The 8250-nt window shown below is 31.8% G+C and overlaps 1 pseudogene; it reads left to right on the top strand.

Moving 5' to 3' along the window:
* The window catches only part of LOC115950284, a 16168-nt pseudogene extending 8770 nt beyond the window's left edge, over nt 1-7398 (top strand).
* Nucleotides 7399-8250: the final 852 nt, after the last annotated feature.

Raw genomic sequence — 8250 nt, 5'->3', positions numbered from 1 at the left:
GCTTGGGCCATAGCTCTCCTCGGCTTGGGCCTTCGGACTCTCCACGAGCAAATGGGCCTGGCCCATAGATTATTGGGCCCCACAAATTTTATACCTTATATATTTATTATTTAAATAACAAAAATAATTCATACTTAAACGGTGAAACTCCCGACTCTATTTTATAACCCTAAACTCAAAACCCTGAAGGGAGCCATTGTCTTTGCTCTGAAGATTGACACCAATGTGACTGAGGTTGAAGGAGATTTTGCGGTTGTTATCAATTTCCTTAACTCTGAAGGTTGCTGCCTGGCGGGTTGTGTTCATGTGATTAAAGACTCTCAGGTAGAAGTAAATTAAAGGTATTAATTTTATCTCTTTTTCCAGTGTCAGACGCAATTGTATTAATCCTGAGGACATATCTCTTTTTGTAATATGTGACAAAGTTTTGATTCAATAATATCACGGTCTTGATTCAATAAATCTTTGGTTTTCAATGCGTGATTTTCTCCACCGTTGCCAACCTTTGCTTTCCAATGTAATGATTTTGGTAGTGTTCCTCAAGGTAAGCTTTCTTTTTCTCTTTATTTTTTTGGAGGGCTCATCCTTATGAAGAACACTGATTGTGCAGGGGTTATAAAGGTATTATATGAAAGAATTAATATATGAAGAACTATTATTATTATATTTTTTGGATATTGTTGGAAGTTTTTCAAATCTTAATTTATGAAGTGTGAGTAATATCTGAAGCATAAGTTCAGCCATTGCTCTCCCTCAAAAACAAAAAACAAAAAAAAAACAAAAAAAAATCAGCAATTGTGCAAGTTAGCTTTAATTGTTATATATATATATATATATATAAGTATATTCTTTATCTCAATAGATAAAGCAACCTACTAAACAAAAAATTTTGGTCTGCTTTTACATATCTCATAATTTATTTAGTTAGTTTGTAGCATTTACATTATAGAATAATAACTACTACTTATGTGTATATTGCTCATACAAAATAATCTATGCTTTTGTTAGTTTTGTGTTGAAGTTCGAAAAGCTGGTGTGTATTAGTTCCCATTTTATGAAGTGGTGGACCTAGATTTGGTTTTTTATCCATTTATGCTTTTGACAATATTTGATTGATGAAAATTGTGGTTATTTAATTTTTCTATATTATTGTTTTAGCTCTTACTAAATTATCAAATAGTCATAACACGATTGTAGGATAACTTATGTCTCTTAAATTTATGATTTGATTCCCTACAATATTTTTTTGGTTAATTGATATTGGTCTTACTTTACAAGAATCTAAAAATCTTGATACTAGGATTTGTGGTAAGTTCAACTTTAAGTGGAAGTCCAGTGAAATATATGTATTCTTGCATGATCAATTTCTTGTAGTTATTGTTGTGTGCTTATATTGCATCTTTTGATATGAAATTGTTGTTTATTTTTGTGTGCCACTTTCTATTTTGGTGAGCCTCTTACATATTTTCAAAAGAATGATTGTATCATTGAAGTAAATATTATGCTCTTCCAAGCATATAAATTCATAAAAATGTTGTCCTTAGTGTAGTCATCATAATCTCTCTCTAAATGCAATTCTTATATAATTATATTTGATGATCAAAGTGTATTCTCAACTGGTATTGTGAGGTGAAGTTTGTATATATATATATATATATATATTTTTTTTTTAATGAACTTTTATATATAAATTGAATTACTTATTATCATTCATTTTTAAGTCACTATCTCTTCAAGCAAAATATACATATATTTTATTAAATTATACCGTGCATCGCATGGGTTAGTATTATATATATAAAACCGAAGCCTTTGACTTTTGATTAACCTCTCTACAATTTTTCCATATCAGCATTTTTTATTTATATTTTTTAATTTGATTTAATTCTTTTGATTTTATAGTACCAAATTGCAGAAAATTTGAGGAGGGAAGAGAGAGTCCTAATAGGAGTCTCTCTCTCTCTTTTCCTTAATCCTAAAGTCTTTTTTTCGTATGTGAGTCTTTTTTTTTTTTTTTTTTGAAACCTAAAGTGAGTCCTTTTTTTTTTTTTTTTTTTTTTAAATTCTAACGTGAGGTCTAATTAAAAAATATATAATTATTTTTTAATCTTAATTCTAACGTAAGTCTCACAAAAAGTCAAAAACTTCATTTTTATATTATATATAGATAATAATAATGATGTGACAAGTTTTAAGAATATGAGAATACAATTTGTAGATCTACTATCAAGATAACATATATTAGATTGGTAATAGATATTAGATTTAATTGCAGTTGAGTATTATGTGAAGTCATCACCATAGAATAGCACACGCCGGGATGTATTATGTGAAACCAATGATATGAAAGAAAAAGAATTTTTCTAAACCATTATATTGAACAAAAAATTACTTATTTTCATTCATTTTCAAGTTATACATTTTTTTTTTTTTAAAGTCAAGTCATAGAACTTTAAGCAAAATAAATACTTTTTATTTTTATTTAACTATCCCGTGCATCGCACGGGTTAGCGACTAGTTTTTTAAAATAAAAAATCCTTATTAAAAGAGACATATAATACTTTTTATTTTTTTATTAAAAGGACATAATACTGATATAATATATAGTTATTCCAACCTACGTAACAATATATTAAATTGAAGATTCCAAAAAGCCCCAAGTCTCTCTTTCAGTCTCTCCCTGTCTCTCTAGACTCGAGCGTGAACAACGTATATCATCTCTTATTTTTTTTTATACCAGTATTATTCTATCTCTACTGCAAATGACATGTTCTTTTTTTCTCTTTCTTTTTTTTTAATCAATGTTGTACAGTAACATGATAGGCAAAGACGCCACTGGTATCCACTATAGAATGCTGCAAAACTCATAAATATATAAATTATATAATTTTTGTTTCAATTTATACATGATCGAGCAAAACTCGTAAAAAGTGTAAAATATATAATTTTATAGGTATTTTTGGAACTTTTACCAAAATATGATGTTATTCACTCCTCATCATTCTGTACAGCATTTCATTCATGTGTTGTCACCACATCTCGATCATGTTTCATGTGTTGCCAGCTTCCCATAGTCCTTGTAATACCGATTCTTATTACATTGTAATAATCATTGTATTGTACCAAACATTCCCTTAAAACGTGGAACACTCCCGAGCACACTGACAGTGCAACAGGTTTTTCCATTAATATTTGGTCTGGTTTTCCTTGTTATCTTTGTGATGCAGATATAAGTGCTCTGTTGGCCAAGTGTGATGATCCAAAATGGCCGAGGATCCAGGTGTGTCTGAAGTTGTTAGACAGATAGACCAAGCTTGTAGAGAGGCGGGATTCTTCTATGTGGTACAAGTATATTCTAATTTATGGGTTGTGTTAATGGGCACCGCCCGGTGTCCGTTAAGCACACTTTTTTCTGAAAAAAATTGTCTTCTTTCTTAATTTATATTACCAGTTTACAAGTATTATTTTAGGATATTTTTTACTTTTTCTGACAAATATTTTTTGTTTTTTCTGCCCTTAACCAGCACCAAGCGGTGCTGGTTAACATTCTCCTATATTAAAATGAGTGGCACTTTTGATTGTGTTTTTGGTGGGCTGTACTTTTTAGTGACACTGAAAGACATATTACTATATTATCGTGAGCATTTGTTTCACCTGACAACCTGAATATATATGTAAACATTTGGATATAATCTCAATAATCTTAATATTATTGTGGTCTTAAAGCTAGATGTATCAATACAGTTCCTGTCATTCTTTAAATGGCGGCTGGAAATATGGGAAACTAACAGGTGAGGGTAGGGACTAGGGAACTTGTATTATTAGAAAATTTGGGTTAAACGGTTGTAACGTGTTACAAGATTCCATACTATCTTGTCTCCTTTTCTTGAATACCAATTACCAACTAATGGTGTGTTTGAAATCTTATATTCCAAAATTTTTATTTGGTAAGTAAGTATTCTAAATTATAATCTGATGAAAATTGGGGGGAAATAAGGATTAGACATATAACTAGGATCTGACATGCATGTATACAAGAGGAACTTGGTAGCTGCTTACTAAGTAGTTCTAGAACCACAAATTATCCCACAACTTTTTTGCCATAACTCTAACGTAGCAATCTATAAATGGTTAACCATCGCTTATACATAGACTTATTATTTTTTTATTCACCAATCACACTCTATCACATTACAGTTGTAGGCCTTGTGGCAAGACGTTGTGAAAAAAAATTTCATCCTAGACTTTTTTCTCCTCTTCTCTCGAGACAAAGTTGATCACTTATTGAAAGCCTATAACTGTAGACAGGTGAAAAGGAATGTGTTGCAGATTTTCATATATTCTGCATTGTTTTTAAGAGAGAGAATTTAGTGGACTTAAATCATCTTTCCTCTGTTGTCTTAATCAAAATTGTAATTTTATCTTTGCAGTGTTATTTTTCTTCTCTACTAAAAATTTATTACTAAATCTGAATATGATGATGCTTATGGTTGTTCAGAAAGGCCACGGTATTCCTGATTCCCTCCTCAAAGAGGTAAAAAGTGTGGCTCACAATTTTTTTGATCTTCCAAATGAAGAGAAAGTCAAAATCAAGATTTCTCCGGCAGCGGGATACAGGTTTGCTTCATGGGATAACATCCTACATATGTGTATTGTAAATGAGCATCAATTTTATTTTATGATAATGACTAGGGTCCGTAGAATTCATATTGATTGCAAGTATTTTTTTTGAATGCAGAGGATACCAGAGAATTAGAGAAAATATAACTAAAGGCATACCTGACATGCATGAAGCTATTGATGTAGGTTTTGCTATATGCTTTACACATTATACGTGTTTTTGTAGACATCATTTGCTATAATCATGATATGTACATCGTGGAAGGAAGCTGTTGCATATATGAAAATACCGACGTGATATGTCCATGCCTGATCACATAAATTTTCCCTGCCATTAGCAATGAAATAAAACGTAAATGAAGCACTGAAAACCTTTAAATTTATTCTGGGGGCTTCAACTAAGAGCGTGCAGTTTCCTTACATGATCATATCTTATTGTTTCAATTCATTATGGTAAACATCCAATCATAATTTATGAAGGCACATTGATGTTCTGTGCTTGGCTGCTTGCTGAGAAATTGGAGCAGCTGCATCAATCTTGCAAGCTTCTTACCTTGTGTGCTATTATTCACTTAGATGTAGTAGATAGAAGATAAGAATAGATACTTGTCTATAGTATGGAATTTGTCATCTTTGATGGCTTGATGCTGCTGCTCTTTTCTTATTATTACTATTAATAATGAGCTTGTCTCACCAATAACAGTACTATAGAGAAGTGAAGGAAGGGCTGTATGGAGACCTTGGCAAAACTTTGGAAGGAATTAACCAATGGTATGTGGAAATTAAGGTTTCTCAACCAAACTTCTATACTCCAAATCTTTCTATAGCAGAAAGTATTGTATATATAAGGATTTATTAACATATCATTGAGATTGATGGGATAAAACTTAATCATGACTTAAACAAGAATTAGCTCGGGCGATTTGCTATTAATCAGCCATTGAACAGTGTTTTACTTCTTTTTTTTTTTTCTTTTTTCTTTTTCTAGACCTGTAGAATAGCTAACGATGCGTAGAGTTTAAACTACAACTACCTATGAACTGTTTCTGTTCCATTATTTCCCAACCTCTTAATTGCTTACCTTTTTTGTTTGGGTTCCACAATTCATCTGAATTGTGTTGCAAAATGTAATTTGACTTGCTTATTTTTCTCGGGCATTAAAATGCATCCTATTCAATCATCTGGTTGCTGATTCTGAAGTTTTAACATAGGTCTAGGAACTTGAAGCTGGTTCTCTTACTGAATTTATAGTTTATTAACTCAATGGTTGATGGTGTTCATGATACTACTTGTTCGACTTTTTATATGATCCTTATGCAGGCCAAGTAATCCTCAAAATTTCAAGGAACTAATGGATGAATATATCAGACTCTGCACAGGTATGCCTTCCAAGACTACTCTTTCCTTTCTCATCTTATGATTTTGTACATTTTCTACTTACAACTTTAAATTTCTGTGGGAGTTTCAGACCTTTCAAGAAATATTATGCGGGGAATTTCTTTAGCATTGACTGGGTCACCAAAAGAATTTGAAGGTGAAAGAGCTGGAGATCCATTTTGGGTGATGCGTATTATAGGTTACCCAGGTGCATCAACACCAGATGGTCCGGACCCAACAGATGAAATTGGATGGTAATGCAATATTGCTGCTGTTGGTGCTTGCACATTTATTTGATTTTAAGAAAATGATCTTATTTTCTTTCTTGTTTTCTTTTGTCCCTATCTTCCATTCAAATAAATCCAGTGGAGCTCACACTGACTATGGTAAGTTTCTCATCCTTCAGATGATCAAAGGCCCTGAAAATCTTGTTTATCAATCTCATTCATTTAAAATGTTGCATAGGTTTGTTGACGTTGATTAATCAAGATGATGATATAACTGCTCTACAGGTACAATCATTTAGTCATTTTATTACATTTTGATTTTGCAGATACAATCAAACAAGTCTGTGCTATAGTTAGTTGCATGTCAATTATGTGGCTTTTCTGATTTAGATGTAAATTTGCTCTCTTTATGCTCCGTTTTTTTCATTGTAACATGTTTTCCGAAAGCATTTTCAAGTATTTGTTTCATTGTAAATTTGGTTAACAGTGAAATATTTTCTGTTGTCCAAAAAACACAGTACAAAAACTTGTAAAACATTTCACACCAAACTTTTAATATATTACGATTCAAAGAGCATGTTTCTGATTTGCAAGCCAAAAGTAGTACCTTCTAAATTCTTATGGAAGTTTTTCTGTCCTTCCTGGTTCATTTTTCCTACTGCTGCTTTAGTATCCGCCACATTAATTGGTTAAGTTGTTTTAGATAAGAAAACTGTCTGGCGAATGGATATCAGCTCCTCCAATTCCTGGAACATTTGTGTGCAACATTGGTGACATGCTAAAGGTATATAGCTTGTAAATTAACTGTCCCCAATCTCTTATGTCCTTCAGAGTTGGAATCTCTAACAAAAATTGTAAAAGTGCAGATTTATGCCAATGGTCTGTACGAATCAACCTTGCACCGCGTTATCAACAATTCTCCAAGATTTCGGGTTTGCATAGCATATTTCTATGAGGTCTGTGTGTTTCTTCATTTGCCACTTGTATTAGTCATGGAATTGTCCTTCTCACATGCTATTTGTTGCATGAACAGACAAACTTTGATACAACAGTAGAGCCTTTGGAAACTAGTATTCAGATGACAGGTTTTGCTAGGAACTCTGAAAGAGCTGTATACGGAGAGCATTTGGTCAAGAAGGTCCTAAACAATTTCATTCCGGAGCTGCTAATTTGACCCTTTTAATGTCATTGTTGCTTTGTACTCTCAAGTTGAATTGGTAAGACCCACGACCAGAATAATGGAAATTTTCAGATGGTGAGATATGACGTTCCAGTGTCATTGCTTTGTTTAAGATTCACTTAGAACATTAGAAATTTTGAGATGGTGAAATAAATGTTGCAGTGTTTGCAACTGGAGAGTGTTTGTCATCTGGAACCTTTTTGTAGCAACGGATTTTACATTATGAATGAATAAAACTTACGAACTATGCAGCTTATCAACAAGACTAACACACTACTACTGTTGCTTCCGTCTTTTATGTGATGCAGAAGTAGAACTTGCTTTCCCTTTTATCTTTGAACTCTCTGAGATGGTATAAACTGCTATGAGGTCATAACAAAATTCCTTGTTTTATTCACGCAGGAAATTTTTCTTAAAGTTAAAACTAGTATATATGTTAAGATGAAAAACAAAGCAAACTTTTCCCAAGAATTCAAAAGGTAAGGTAGAGAAAATATTCATTCCCAATCAATATTTACTTATAAAAAATTTGTGCATCATCAAAGTACAACAGAAATTGCTAATTATTCCCTAAACAAACTTTCTTAAAATCCAAACTTTCTCACCCTATATCCCAGAAACATATTACTTATCTAAAAATTTATAAATCAAGGAAGGCGAAAAAAAAAAAAAAAAAAAAAAAAAAAAAAAAAAAAAAAAAAAAAAAAAAAAAAAAAACAAACACTTTTAGGACCCCAAACCCAACAAAAACACGATTTAAAGCCAAAATAAAAAAGGTTCACATCAAAATTCAAACTCTATCCCTAAACCCTAATATCCAATACAATGATACATACAAAAGGATTC

Source organism: Quercus lobata, chromosome 6, assembly GCF_001633185.2.
Source record: "Quercus lobata isolate SW786 chromosome 6, ValleyOak3.0 Primary Assembly, whole genome shotgun sequence".
NCBI classification, from domain to species: Eukaryota; Viridiplantae; Streptophyta; class Magnoliopsida; order Fagales; family Fagaceae; genus Quercus; species Quercus lobata.
This window is presented reverse-complemented; position numbering and strand designations above follow the sequence as displayed.